A 15742-nucleotide genomic window follows, 5' to 3' on the forward strand; every position below is an offset into this window, starting at 1 on the left:
TTTTCCCCACAGCCTTTCCAACATTTGTTGTTGGTTGATTTCTTTATGATAGCCATTGTTTCTGGAGTGAGATAGTATCTTAGTGTTGTTTTAATTTGCATTTCATGGATGGCTAGTGATGTGCAGCATTTTTTCATATATTTATTTGCTTTATAATTTCATCCTCTGAGAAGTGTGTGTTCATCTCTGATGGCTGTTTCTGGATTGGGTTTTTAAATTTTGGGGCCCTAAAGTTTTTTATTTCTTTATAAATTCTGGAGAGAAGACATTTGTCTGAGTTTTTATTAGTTAAAAATTTTCCCCAGTTTGTGGGTTGTCTTTTTACTCTGTTGGTAATTTCTTTTGACATGCAAAAAGTTCTCAATAAGAGGAGGTCCCAGTTGTTAATTCTTTTCAGTATTACTCATGTGACTTGAGTTTTGCTCATGAATTCTTTACCTACCCCTCTGTCTTCAAGAGTTCCTCCTACTTTCTCTTCCAGGAGATTTAGTGTTTCTGTTTTAATGTTTAGATCTTTAATCCATTTTGACTTTAGCTTGGTGCATGGTGATAGACCTGGGTCAAATTTTAGTTTTCAGCATGTGGAGAGGCAGTTTTTCCAGCACCTTTTGTTAAAGAGGCTATCTTTCTTCCAGTAAGCATATTTGGTCTTTTTGTTGAAGATAAGGTGGCTGAGTGTTTGTCATGGCTTCTGCATCTTCTAATCTATTCCATTGATCCTCAGGTCTATTTTGATGCCAATACCATGCGGATTTTATCATAGTGACTTTGTAGTATAGTTTCAAGTCAGGAATTGTAATGCCTCCTGCCTTGTCTTTGTTGCCCAGGATTGCCTTTGCTATTCTAGGTCATTTCTGGTTCCAAATAAATTTTAGGAATGATTTTTTTCTAGATCTGTGAGGTATGTTGGTCGTATTTTGATAGGGATTATGGTCATCTTCACAACGTGTTGGTTCTTCCTATCCAGGAGTCAGGAATATGTTTCCATTTTTTGAAATCCTCTACTATCTCTTTTTTCAGAGTACTGTAATTTTCATTGAATGCTTTTATGTCATTACATCTACAAAAATTGGATATCAAATTAACGTTTACTTTTCATTGCATGTTTACCCTATTTAAAAATTTATTATTTTTATTTATATATCACATATATTTATTTTTGTCAGGATGAATATATGCATGATGTAGTATATGGGCTCTTGCAAATCTGAAAATAGGAAAACAATTTTTTCCTGTATGAAGTAAGCTTGTTGGGTGGTAAGGATTATGTCACACATTTGCTTCTTTCAAAAGCACAGCGTGGAGAAGTCTGATGCTAATATGATTAATGTTTCTGGTTTTCATAGTATTTTTTTCTTTTAAATATATAAACTCCAGAAGTATTCATGTAAGCGTGCAATTTTCATTAATGTGGGTTGTTGTTTAGTCTTCTGATCTGCAGTGAAGTCCTTCCAAATTCTAGCATTGATTGTTGTCGCTTTCCTTACAATTCAGGTTGCATTGGCTAATACACTGTAGATTTTCTAGATGTGCAGCCTGCAGTCATGTCCTTCTGTTGATCATTTTTTTTATTCATCTTTAATTCTCAAAAATTAAAGTAAAATTAGTCTTGTTATTCAATTTTTTGTAGTGGCCATTGCTTATTCCTTTTACTTTGTAAAATATTTGAGCTTTTGTAAAACCTGATACTTTCCAGTGTATGTGATATAGGAAATTTCATTTTATTTTATAGTTTGGAAGTTACCTTTTCTTTTTGTCTTTTTTGAGAAAGGGTCTGGCTGTGCAGCTTCGCAGGCCTAGCCTGCCCTCAAACTCCCAGCGATCCTCTTGCTTCAGCCTCCGAGTGCTGGGATTACAGGCATGCACTACCGTGCCCGGTGGAGTTACCTTATTTTTATATTTCCTCTTCATGGGCATGATATTCTTAGTGTCACTGAGCATACTTTTTTTTTTATGTGTTTAGTGCAGGGTCTACAGGGTCTCACCACACAGATTGGACTCATAGTGATCCACCCGCTTTCAGCCTCCCAAGCGCTAGGCTTACAGATGCATGCCACCACGCCCAGTCTCATTCGACTTCTCAGCGCTCCTGCTGGCGGGGCTGGCACGACACTCTGGTAATCGAAATGTGGTCACAGAGCCTGCCTAAGCAGGTGCTAATTTGTTGAGTTATAAGCATACATATTGGATAGTTTATTAAGTCTTCTGCAACTTTTACAGTGCTGTGAAAAGAAAAGATTTCTTCAATGCAATTTTAATTGCTTATTTTTTTGCAGTTTCTTAATGTAAATAAAGGCACATGTTTAATTTCATTGTTGGGAGTTGAGTTGAGATTCTGCAGTAACAGTACTGGTTTCTGTTCAGATCTTCCAGGCTGGAATGAAGGGAGCAAGGGGTTTATACTTCTTATTGACATGACTGGAAGAGTCCAGGCTGTGCTGGAGAATTCATTCTAAATGTCCATGGTGACAACTAGCAATACCTTGTCTAGCTTACTTGGGTGTCCCTCTCATTAGAGGACAGCCACAGAGTGACTCTTCTTTACACAGCATGCCAGCACTAAGGGGTAATGCAGTTTATTCATAGGTAATAGGGAACCTTTGGAAAAATTAAATTGGGATCTCATGGCCAAATCTATGTTTTTGATAGTTTTTGTGAGTAATAGACCCATATTAGTAACAATTGCTAACATTTATGCATACTTACCATCTGCCATTCGTTTTTGGAAGTACTTTATTGGCATCGGCACTTTTAATCTTCTGTCTTTCACAAAACTGAAAATAGACAGGGAGGGGTTGGAAGGCCAAGTTGTGAAGTCAGTAGATGGAGAAGCCAGGGTTTGAACCTACACAGTTTGGTTTTGTGCTGTCAGGTCGCCTGACCTCTGTGTTTATATCTCCCCAGAATACCTATGTGTAATGGTTGATGTGTTGTGTAAACCTGAGAAGTTTGAAAGTTTAATTCAGCGACTTAGCAGGGGAGCAGGGGTCCTTGGTAAACATCCTCATCCTGTGCAAGAGGAGGGTGTGGAGGTTGTGTGAGTGCTGCATGTACCAGCCCTACAGGGTGTTTGCCTGCTTACAGTATAAGGGAGGAAAAGAAGCTTGTTCTCCCCATCTTCTTGCCTTTGTTGATTTTACTGACTTCTACCACCTTGGATGATTGCCCCTGTGCCGTGCCACCCTGCCTTGGAGCCAGACGATATGGACTGAACCCTTCACAAACTGTGAGCTACCTTTGTTTCCTTAATTTTGGGTGTCGGGTATTTTGTCCCAGTAACAAGAGAAAAGTAAGCAAGATACAGTCTCAAAACCCTAACTCCCACGGTGATCACACCAGCAGGTCAGGTCTTTGTAGGTAATTAAATCATGAGGTGGAATCCTTCAAAGATGGTGTTAGTGCCCTTGTCCAGAGGCCCAAGGGGACCTTTCCCCACATGAGAACACTGCAAGGTGTCACATGTGAGCCAGAATAGGTTCTCACCAGCTGCTGAATCTGCCAGTGCCTTCGTCTTGAACTTCTCATCTTCCAGAACTATGGGAAATGAATTTCTGTTGTTTATAAGCCACTCAGTCTGTAGTATTTTGTTATAGCAGCCTGGATGGGCTAATACACATGCACAGCAGTTGGTGCCAGTGGAAATCCTTGGGGCATTGACCCTGAGCATAGTGACGAGTGGGCCAAGGTCAGGACAGGCTCAGAAGGCTGCATGGACAGTGACCAGGAAGGGAATCAAGGGGAAATTTCAAGTGCAGGATGTTGTTGGGTCCCTAGCATAGTCCCAGTCTTCCCTTCACAGGCACAGTGGCTATTTGACTTGTTTTCCAAGAGCTGGGCAATCTAGGCTGGGCTTCAAGCCTCAGCTCCTTGCCTTCCTAGCAGTGTGAGTGGAGAGGAATGAATGACGATCGCTCTCTGAGTCCTGGTGTTGTCTTGTATGAAGTGAGAAGAGTAGATGTGACCTGCCAGGATTGGTAGATGAACTGAAGGGGTTAATGCCTGCTAAGTGCTTGGAACCCACAAACTTCTGAGTATGTGGAGGTCTCTAGAGAAGGGAGCCATTCTCCTGAATACAGTATGACATAGACCAGTGACATTGCACAGTGAGCATGGGCCCATGTGGTGACAGCTTCAACACTAGCTCTTTTTCTTACCTCTTACTGAAAGATCTAGATGTGTAGAGCCTGATAACCAGCAGGTACCCAGTAATACTGGTGGGATGAGTTCTTTAGTGCAAACCAGCATTTTGGTTGTGTAATCTAGCACCCCATGCCTGCCCTGAGGTGGGCTTTCTCAGAGGGCATGAGGGGTACCTTGGCCACTTAAACCTGCTATGCCTCATGTATCTTGATCATTGCTTTAAAAATCTTTTGGGACAGAGCATGCCCTGGGCATAACGGAAAGCCAATCACCAACCAAATTATATTCCATTAGGTGTTCATATTTTATGACCCCCTGATAGACCTTTATTTAGATAGTTCTGTTTTTTATAAATTAAATTGAGTGGCGGAATCTATATGTGACAAAAGCTCCATCCCAGAATAGATGGCTGTAGCTATACTCATTATTGCATTAAACATCTGTTAAAAGAAATAAATGAAATGAAGCTTTTCTTCTCTGAGTAATACAGCTTAATATGTGCAGTGTCTTCAAAGTAAAATATGCTTAGACAGTTCTTTCAGAGTGCTATGCAGGGCTACAGTTGGGGTATTCCTGGGTATGGCTTGGTAATGGAGAAATCTAGGAAAGATCCATGAATGTAGAGTATTTGCTATATATTTTGCTAACTGAACTAGTTGGGATACGTAAAAAATCAGTGTATGTATCAAATGCATACTAAGTATTTTGCTGTGATTTATTTGTACCTGCAAATCTTCTTTATGATTCATATTTTTAGCCTTACCCTCTGTCTTGTATCCGTGCCTTTTATACTTCTTTCAGTGCTGTGTTTTTCTGCGTGGTCTGTGGGTCAGAGCAGGCAGTGAGGTAAGCGATCTGGTTACTGGTTTGTAGTTGTATCGTTTGGTTATTTCTGCCCTTCAGAACTTCAGTTTTCCTGTTTGTGAAAGAGGGAAGGAAGAGTAATACCAAACACCTGGATTGTTCTAGGTTGGGTTATTAAAATTAGTTTGATACTTATTACTGTTTTTCTTTCTGTAGAAAGGTCATAACAAAGTTTGATTGTCACAGCCAACATTGGACAGTGTCATATTAATTGAATGTTGGTCAAACTGATTATTACTATTAAAAAGCCTTTAGTAACTTTTAGTTGAAAAATGGATTTTTACTTACATTTTCTTCTTTGGTAGCAGAGGTTAAATTTAACAGCTTTATTGGCCACTTGAATATCCTCCTTTGTGAACCTCGTCACCCATCGTGTGGAGATGTGATTCACCTCCTGTACCGCTGATGCCTTCAGAGTACGCAGGTTGGTAGTTTTAGTACATTCACAGAGCCGTGCAACTCTCACTCCACGCAGTTTTAGAATATTCTTCTTCTTCTTTTTTTAAATCTTTTTTTTTTTTTTAATTTTAATTTGGTGGAGCGTCTCCCTACACAGCTCAGACTCAGAGTGATCCCCTGTCTCAGCCTCCCCAGTGCTGGGATTAAGGTGTGCACCACCATGCCTGGTTTTGGTGGCCGCCACGGTGCACACAGCGCTCTGGGCCCCACACGGCGTGTAGTACCAGGGATCGAACTCGGGTCCTTGTGCTCACTGTCGAGCTGTCTCCCAGCCCCAGAACACTTTTCATCCTGCTGAGTTTCCCAGCCCGTGTGCACACGCTCGCCATCACTCAGTTCGCGCCACCTCCGTACCCCCTGGCCGCTGGATGCGCGGCATCTGTCCACTTTCTCTCTCTGTGGATTAGCCTGTTCTGGACATTTCATCTAAATGGAGTCAGACAGTATGTGACTCTTTGTGACTTTCTATGGCCGATATTTTCAGGGTCTCTCCAGACAGTAAGGAGCTCCTGTTGCCGGTTAACATTCTGCTGTGTGGATGCGCTATGCTTTGCCTATCCACGCACCAGTTGCTGACCGACTGGATTGTTTTCACTGTGGGCTGTTGTGAACACTGCTGCCACGAACGCTGATGTACCTCTTTGCATGAGCAGATGTTTTGAGTTCTTTGAGGGGCTGAGATCTGCAGAGTAGCACCGTAACTGTGTTTGAGTCTCTGAGGGGTCACCAGACTGGTTTCCATGGTAGAACTGGGGTTTAAGTGTTTTTCTTACAGATTGCTGTGGTTGTTGATTTGTTGACTACATTCAGTCTCTTTGCTTTTTAATATTTGTTTTACAGATTTTGTGTAGATGACTCTATTTCATCTTTTACCATTTTTCTATCTCTTTTATAAAATTAATGCATATTATACAGAATAGTGTGTCTTGGTTTAGCATAATATGCATACATACAACATCCTTTTGTCTATCATCCCCAGCACCTCTGCACTCCTTCGAGTCCCTCCTCTTCTCTAATAGTCTCCTTTCTATGTTCCTGTCATCTCTTTGAATTTTTAAATAAACTCCACATATAGGAGAAAACACACGCTGTGTGACTTTCTGAGTCTGGCTTCTTTTGCCTGACATCGTAATCTCTAGTTTGGTCCTCTTCTTTTCCCCTGAAAATGATGTGATTTTGTTCTTCTTTATGGCGGAATAGAAATACACACCACATTTTCTTCCTCCATTCATGTGTTGGCAGGCACCTGGGCTGTCCCTGAAGCCTAGCGACGATGAGTCGTGCTGCAATAAACACCGATACACAGGCACCTCTATCCTGTGCCGGCTTTCATTCTTTCTGGAATTATGAGGAGAGGTGTAGCTGGATCAAATGGTAGCTCTATTTTTCATTTCATGAGGAGCCTCCATACTGATTTCCATAGTGGCTGCACAAATTTACATTAGAAGATTGAAACTAGATCCTTATCTCTCACTCTCCATAAAAATCAATTCAAAAATGGATCAAAGACCCAGGTGTTTGACCTGAAACTTTGCAGCTCCTGGGAGAGAACACAGGGGAGACATTGGAAGTCATAGTCACAGGCAGGGGCTTTCTGAACGTGACTCCAAGACCTCCACATTTACAGGTCTCCTGCCACCCAGGGGTGGGCTGACTATTTGATGCAGAGTAAGATATGGCTAACTCGGACTGGATGAGTGTTGGCCGCAGAGTGAGTGTGACTGAGTTTAGGCTAGCGGAGTGGTGGCTGCAGCACGGGCCGTGCCGCCCCTTGGGTGGGCGAAGCCTGGTTGCACAGTGACATGTAGATGAGCTCATCCAGATGATGCCAGCAGTAGCTTCTGCACTGGGGCCCTTGAGCCCAGACCTGTAAAAAGGCCAAGTGGTTCATTGGAATGTTAAAAAAACAAAGATGTTAACAATAGAAGAGTTGTAGCTGTCCCCTGTCCCGTGCACCAAAGCCAGCTAGCTGCCCGCAGTGCAGGCTGTCTTGGGTTGATGCCTGCTTTGCAGTTGCTCATTTTGTTTTGGTGAGGCAGTGATCAGAGTTCATTTGGTCCCCAGAGCACTCCCTAAACAACAGGGTGGATACCAAGATGCCCTCAGTCCCTGATGGGTGTCAGTGTTTTTTACAGTCTTGTTGCTGTGGCTGTCTTGTGCCCCTCAGTCCTCTCCATTGGAAGCATCTGGCATCTGCCCCAGCCTTTGACTTCTGAATCCTGTCTGGCTTCTTGTTGCCTCACTGCTCCAAACCTAGTTTATGGGACTTGAGTCTAAATAAGAATTTTGATGTTGGACCCACTGCTGTGTTTTACTCTGGGGAATGAAATCTGTCTTCTGGCCATGACAGAACCAGTTGTGCTTCGTTCACGTTGGAGCAAATGTACTGTTAGATCCTGAAGGTAGTCCAGTGTTTTCCTTTTGGATTCTTTTATTTCTAAAGGGACACAGTCACAGTAGTTTGTGGACCATTCCCTGCTGTAAGACTGACACTTTGCCCATTTGCTTGCCCTCTCGTAGCAGGCTTGTCCAATCCACAGCCCATGGCCCGGACAGCATAATTTTGTGATCTTCAACTATGTTTTTCATAACTTGATTCTGTGATACTTGAGCTGCATTGCGGACAATATAAAGCTGTGTGGGGGAAGAGATAGCAGAGTCTCTGACTGTCTGCGTTTTGTCTCTGACTGCCACGCGCAGAGTCAAAATCCAAGCGTATCAGGTGTTGCGTATGCTTGTGCATCTTAGCAAGTAGTAAAATAGCAATTACTGATGACAGCATTTCAGCCTGCCAACACGAGTGTGCGCCCAGGCACAGGACAGGTGTATTGTTATTAAGCAGACATGTACATTTTCCTGCTTTGTTAAACTTGAGCAACCACTTCCACTGACTTCCACTGACCAGGTATATGAGATTCACTAAAACAAGGCCAAATAGCCCACGAGTTTTATATTTATGTTGCCTACCTTTTCAAATGTTAAAATAAAAAAGTTGAAATTTTGTTACTTGTATTCATCAGCTAGACTCTATGTTTTATATGCAACTCATGTCAGTTGGTCTGCGCTCCGTCCAGCCCAGACAGGCCAAGAGGTTGGAGACCCACATGCTAGGCAGTGGCAGCAAACCTATGGCACATGTGTTGTTTTTCCTTTTAAGACCAAAAAAAAAAAAAAAAAAAAAAAAAAAAAAAAAAAAAAAAAAAAAGTTATTATATGAGTATTGTTTCTGAACTGAAACTTTGGTGTTCAGGTTAATGGCAGTGTTGGCGCTGGTGATAAACACGTGGGTTTTGGTTTGCAGTTTGGGCGCTGGGCCTCTAACAGGTTTGCTGTCACTGCTGTAGAGTAAAAGAAAAACCAGGAGGACTTTGAGGAATCACTTAGGCAAGATCTGTGTAGTTTTCCCTCCATGTATAGCATAATCAATAGGGAACTAATTCAGGGGCGTTGTGTGAGGTGCTGCCCTCGTCCTATTTCATATTGCTAACCAGTTGGCCTCGCTCCATTTCTTCGTGAAATCTCTTCTCTCAGTGGAGATGACCTCTTTAGTAGATGTTAAATGCCGTTTATGCCATGATCTCGTTTAGCACATCACGGGGTTTTCAGTCCCTGGGTTCTCCTCCTTTGCTCCGTCTCCTCACGCCTATCCTAGCAGCATGCCATTTTACTTATTATGAATATTTTAGTACTGATGGTACTGCTTATTTTTTAATTGATCTTATACTGGAAGATTTTATTTCCTGTTCCCCCCTTGGGATCAGGAATTGAATTGCATCCGTCCTAAAATGTAACATGGGGAAGTCACAATACTGTTCGCAGGGCTTTGTTTCTGGAATAAGAAAGAGATAGCTCATTTTCCAGGTATCTTTTTTTTTTTTTTTTTTTATCTCTGAGAGTACTTTACAGTTGTCCTTTTATAAGATATCTATCTATGCATCTATCTATGTATTTATATATCTATTATATCTTGTTAAGACCATTTTTAGGTAGTACATAGTTTTTTTGAGGCTACTGTATAAATCATTCTATTTTCTGTATTTTAGGGAAGGGTCTACAGGGTGTTCAGGGTCTTACGACTAGATTGGACTCATAGTGATCTGCCTGTTTACAGCCTCCCAAGAGGTGGGATTGCAGGCGTGTGCCACCATGCCCAGTCTCAGTTGCATATCAGCGTGCCCCAGGGGTGGGGCCAGCAGGGCAGGCCAGGGGAGCCCCCCCCCCCCGGGCTTGCAGTTGTGTTAATCCACTGAACTATTTGTCCGGCCCTAAATCATATTTTATAAGTGGGTATTGCTTGAATATAGGACAGTAATTTTTAAAATGTTCATTTTATACCTTGCCACTTCATTACATGCTGACTTTTATTAAGTGCTTATTTTTCCTGTAATTCTTTGGTTTTTTAACACATGAAATCATAAACCTTCTACAAGTATATTTTGAAATGGATGGATCTGAGGATATAGTGTCACAGTCAGATGGAGGAATGAGGTCTCTTACATGATAGGGGCACTAGAGCTAGTCACACTTTCTTGTCTTGGCTGTTTTGGATCCGTACAACGCTCACTTCTTTTATTACTCCATTGCTTTTCCTAGGTAGCCTAGGGCAACAGGCACCCGTTCTCAATACTCCTCTCTCACTCTGTCTGCTCCCGAGTTTATTTTTCTTCCCAGTTCTTTGACATACCATATGGAACCTTAAACATTTCTGTGGCCTCCCATCAGTATGCCAGCTCCTCAGGGTTAGAACTTTCCCCTATTTTTTACCACTGAACTTCCGGATACAGCACCTTGTGTTATGCTTCGATAAATTTTTGTTGAGTGGTTGAATCTTCTAATTATTTTGGAGTTGTAGATTAATTAATCTGAGCCTGGAGGTCTGAAACTTTGAGAGATCTCCCTGTCTTACCCTTCATGATTAGAAGAGCTTATTCTTTGTTGGAGTTGATGGAACAGATTAGGTTTTGAGTGGCTATGGCTGACTCTTCTTATTCGTGGTTCTCATTATCCATGGTGATGTTCTATGAAGTTGTCCTCAGGAGCAGTTAGGGAAAGTGGAACCGTTGCTTCCGGAGGACACGCAGGGTTTCCTTCGCTCAGCACAGCATTTCTGTCAGCTGTCGAATATCTAAGCCTGCTTTGGGTGTATTTCTAATGACTCCTTAGTTGTTGTGTACTGTGGATCACTCACTTCAGACCCAAAATGAGCAGGACTTTAATTCTCCCCGAAGGCAGCTCATGTGACCCGGGTACTTCCTCCTGAAGCACATCCCATCCTCGCACACCAAAGGGACAGGAGGCAGCGCTTCAGCTCTACGCTTGTGGCCCATTCCATTAGTGATCTCCAACAGAAAGCATAAAATTTGGGAGGTGAGGGACTGGACATGCAGTAGGAGAGCTCACACGCGAACTGGTTGCCTTGCCTGGCCTCAGCGGAGCATTGCCGTCAGTGAGCCGGAGTGTTTCTGAGTGTGTCTGGAATGCTCTAAAAGTATTGATTTTGGAGTGAAAGAATTTTTTAGAGAATTGCAAGTAGTTAAGGAAGTACCAAATGTGTGAATCATGAATGTCAAGTGTAGTTTCACCTGGTGTCACAGTGGCATCTTTTCCAAGGGGTAGAGTGGCCTTCTGTGCGTTATGCTTTAGTCCGGAATGACTCAATGCGACAGAACACCTCCATGGTGCCGAGTTCCTTTTGGAAGGAGCTGTTGCTGCAGCGTGGCTTCCTGGTTTTCAGCCCGTCATGCTCTGCTCCCTCCTCCTGGGCTCACATCCTTGGAAGCCTGGTTCCTTCCCACAGTCCTATTCTTCCTTAACTGCTTTCTTCTCTCTCTTCTTGCGATCTTCTGCACTTGTGCGGCCAGAGTGTCTCCCTGGGGACTGTTGAAGTTCATTTGGGCCACCTCTGGGTGACAGATGTAGACTTTGAACCTTACAGAGTTCTGAGTCTGCTTTTCTGAAGTTGGATTTCCAGCATGGAGGTGCACCTCTGAGTCACTGGGGGCTTTTACAAAATAGGGTCACTGTGACCTCTCCCCAGACCTAGTGATTCAGTAGTCACAAGGAAGAGATGTGTTTAGGGAGAGCAGGATCTACAGGGGTGGGAGCTGAGAGCCATTTGTTTCCAGAGCCTCAGCAAGATGGCATTAATTTCAAATGATAACTATTGAGATTTAAATCTTTTGTTTAACATGTAATGATTGCATGTATTTATGGAGTATGGTGTAATTGCTGAACATGGATATATAGATAATTGTAAACTGGAATTTTACTGCCCTCCATTTCGTTGTGTTAATGTTGTCATGAGTTTTAATTCTACATTTATTTTTATGACCACATCAAATTTATTATTTTGTGTGCTGAGTATTCATTTAGATGTATTCACATACTGGTTCTTTCTGTTGCTCTTCATTCTGTCTTGCATCTCCAGCGTTCAGTAAGGGGCAGTTTTCCTTCTCTCTGAAGCATTCCTCTGGTTCTGTGCGGGACACATGTATGCCTCAGCTAGCTTGTGAGCGGTGTGCTCGTCGTCTCTTCCCAGCTCTGCTTTAGGCGACGTCACGCTGGTAGCTCACAGCCAGCCCTAACGGGCGTACTTCCACCATGGCGGTAAGTGACCTGAAAGTCAGGGCTTTTCTCTGTGGTCACGCATTTGCAACCACGCCCCTGGTGGCAGATTTTTGAAGTTACTGTGCATCCCAAAGTGGGTTTATTTTAGTTCACTTCGGTAGGCCATTGCTCAGAGTAAAGAATTCTGAGTTTTATTTTCCTTCCACAACAGCGTTGTTATTGTTGGGAGCTGGGCTGTCACTTTTATTGCCGCTTGTGCTCTTCTTTTAAGATAATGCAGCGATGTTTCTTTCTCTGCCTACTTTTGAGGATTCCTCTGCGCTTGTAGCCTTTATTCTGCTCGAGTTCTGTGCAGCTCGATGTTCACTTTAGAAGTTCTTGCTCTTTATATCTTTCTTTAAAATTTGATTGAGAAACAAATAGCAATGAGACAGTTTCAAAACAGGTTAGCAGGACAGTTACAGTAATGAATACACTGCATATTGTTGTCTTCCTAGTGCTTATTCATAGTACAAGATGCAGACGGGATATCCTGTCCAATCACTGTTAGTGCAGATCCTTCTTCTCATTGAATTTAGAGAATGTAGCTGTATATCCATCCTATTTTGTATATACAGATACAAAATGGTCCTTCATTTGTATCCCCCTTTTTTGGTTTAGTTTCGTCAGAAATCCTTCCAGTCTGTTCTTCCTTTTCTGGGACGCTTATCACGTATATGTATGAACTTTTTTGCCGTGTTCCTCGTGACTTTTATGTTTTCTTTTGCTTTGCTTTGTGCTTCTTTCCATTTTTGCTGAGGTATTTTTCCTTAATCTGTCTTTTCACTTCACTCATCCCACATGTGTTTAAAATGCTTTATTACTTGTTTACTGAATTTTTTCTTTCAACTATTGTGTGTTTCTTGGCTTTAGATTAGATTTTCTTGGCCAAAATCCCCCCCCCCCATTATCTATTTCACAAGATTAATATGCAACAGTTCCTGACTCCAGTTTTAGTATCATGGTGGGTGTAATATTTAAGTCTTATTCCTGCTTCTCAGTGTGTCTGGTAAGTTTTGATTGAAGGTGCTCCCTTCTTCCCAGAGGATCCACCCGTCACCCCTTGAGAAGGTACACCCTATTAGAGAAGAGGCAACTCACTGCATCTCGGAAACTTGGGCTGGAGTTTAGTCTTTCTAAGACCGCCTCTTGCCTCCCCTGTTTCCTTGTAAATGAGCACCATGAGTGTTGGTTTTTGCCTTCGCAGGTCCTGAGCTCCAGAGTTTAGTTGCCCAGCACCGTGGGCCTCCTGAAAGTCAGGCTAAGCTTTTCTTCCTCTTTTTGCTCACTATTTCAGAATCCTATCCTTTAAAATTTTTTTTTACATATTTATTTGTTACAGGGTCTCACTACCCAGTTCAGACGCATGGTGATCCTCCTGTCTCAGCCTCCCTAGTCCTGGAAATACAGGCATGCACCACCGCGCCCAGTTTCACAGTGCACCTGGGGTTTTGGGTAGCACAGCATGTGGTACCAGGGATCGAACCCAGGTCTTTGCTGTTTAAACTTAAGAATCAGGGGGAACAGGGCCACTGTCCTATTTTCTTTGCCTTTCTTCTATTCTGGTTTTTGGCACCTCTGAGTTTGGTTGCCCTCTGTGGGTGCTGATGGCAGTGTTTGTCTTCCCAGCTCTTACCAGGCTGTCAGGAGGTCTCCTGTGCTGCTTGGCTTTGTGTTGCTGCCAGGCTTTTCAGCATCTGACCACATACCTGTTAAGCCAGGTGTGCTGGTGCAGCCCTGTGATCCCAGCGCTGTGGCAGGCAGGAGCAGGAGGCCTGCAAGTTTGAGTCTAAGTAGGCAACTTAGTGAGCTCATAAGAGCATGATTCAAAATAAAAAAAAAAAAAATTCTAAAGGGCTGAGGACATAGCTCAATACAAAGGCCCTAGGTTTAATCCCTATCACTTCAGAGAAACAGAAAGGGAAGAACTGGCAAATACAAGGGGAGAGTCCATGAAATGTGCCTTGACTAATTTTTTATTTATTTATTTTTTGTCTTTTTTTGAGATAGGGTCTTGCTATGCAGTTGGGGCTGGCCTTGAGCTCACTTTGTAGCCTAGGCTGGTCTTGAACTCACAGTGATCTTCCTGCCTCAGCCTCCCAAGTGCTGGGATCACAGATGTGTGCCATCACGCCTGGTTTCTGTTAATCTTTTTTTCTTCTCTGAATATTTGATGCCTTAGGTGCTGGCTATTTAGGTCATTGGGGACCACCTTAGGACAGTGTATCTACTGGCTTTTCTACTTGTTCTTGCCAGGGACATTGGTGTCTTACAAGCTGCTCTGATCATTATGAGTCTGAGCTGCATAGTGAGACCCTGGATCAAATATGTAAAACAAAACAAAAACCAAGTTGCTCTGATTTGGCCAAAAGTAGAAGTCTATAAAGCTTTTGTTTTTGTTTTTCTATGTCACCTGTGTTAGATTTGGAACCAGAGTTTGGTAATCCACAAAATGGATTTGTATAGTACCATAGTTTTCTGCAGACTAACATCAACTATTACCTTTTTAAAGCTTGCAAGAATTTATACATAAAGTCACTTAGATGTGATGTCCCAGCTCCTAGTTGTTTTTCGGCAACTTTTTAAAATTTATTTCCGACTGACTAATTTAGTCAAATTTTCCCCTTTTACTTCAGTAAGTTTTGATGGTAGATTTTATTCTTGGTTGTGATATAACTTTTCACAATAGTACAAATGCAGCCGTTAATTTTTTCTGTATCTTCCAGCTCATTGTTTTATTTTCTCTATTGGTTTCCTGAAGACTTGTTTTTTGTATCTGTCCTTGTCCGAAACTGATTCTTTGATTGATTGATTACTCGATTGTGGTGCTGTAGAGGAACCCTGGGCTCACGCACGCGAGGCCGGTGCTCTGCACCCCGCTACGCCACCGTCCTCAAGCCCCAACTCTACTGCTTTTACTTTTCTCTTAATTATTGTGCACTTAAAAATTAGTCTCCTTTTTCCTATTTGATTAGGTTGATTTTTTTTTATCAGTGCATTGTACTTTGTGTTTTACATGTTACTATTGTTAAAAGTTTATTTATATTTTTTTAAGTAAAGCTGTTTTTTTCCCCCTTCTATTGCTCAACTTTGGCTGAGCGTGTGCATTTTCGTGTATGTTAGAGGTCTTCTCGTTGTTTTATGAGTGGTTCATAATTTGGGTCCCCTTTCCTAACCAAGAGTTAGTTATTGGGCTATCTTGAAGTTTTGTTTATCTTTTTGCAAATGATTTTTTTTTCTTTCTGTATTTAGTACAGGGTCTACAGGGTCTCACTATGCAGATCAGACTTGTAGAGATCCTCCTGTTTTTCAGCTTGCCAAGCTCTGGGATTACAGGCCGTGCCACCATGTCCAGTCTTACTGTCGTAGTGTGCCCCTGGGCAGGGCCCACACAACTGGGGATCGAACCTGGGTCCCTGCACCTGCCTAAGCAGGCGCTTTAGTCTGCATCTGGCTAGCCCTGAAAATGATTGTTTTTATTGCTTCATGGAGAGAAAAAGTAGCTGATAAGTTTCTCAGTTTTGATATTGACTGAATATTTATAGTAAACGAAGTCTTCAGTTTTTTGTAAATTTTCAAGGACTGTTGAAAAAGGCTGTGTATTACTGTGAAAAGACTATTGGAGGTAATCACTCACTGTTTCGTGTGTTTTCAGTAATACATATATGTTATA

Source organism: Octodon degus, unplaced genomic scaffold (genome assembly GCF_000260255.1).
Source record: "Octodon degus isolate 3935 unplaced genomic scaffold, OctDeg1.0 scaffold00011, whole genome shotgun sequence".
Taxonomy (NCBI): Eukaryota; Metazoa; Chordata; class Mammalia; order Rodentia; family Octodontidae; genus Octodon; species Octodon degus.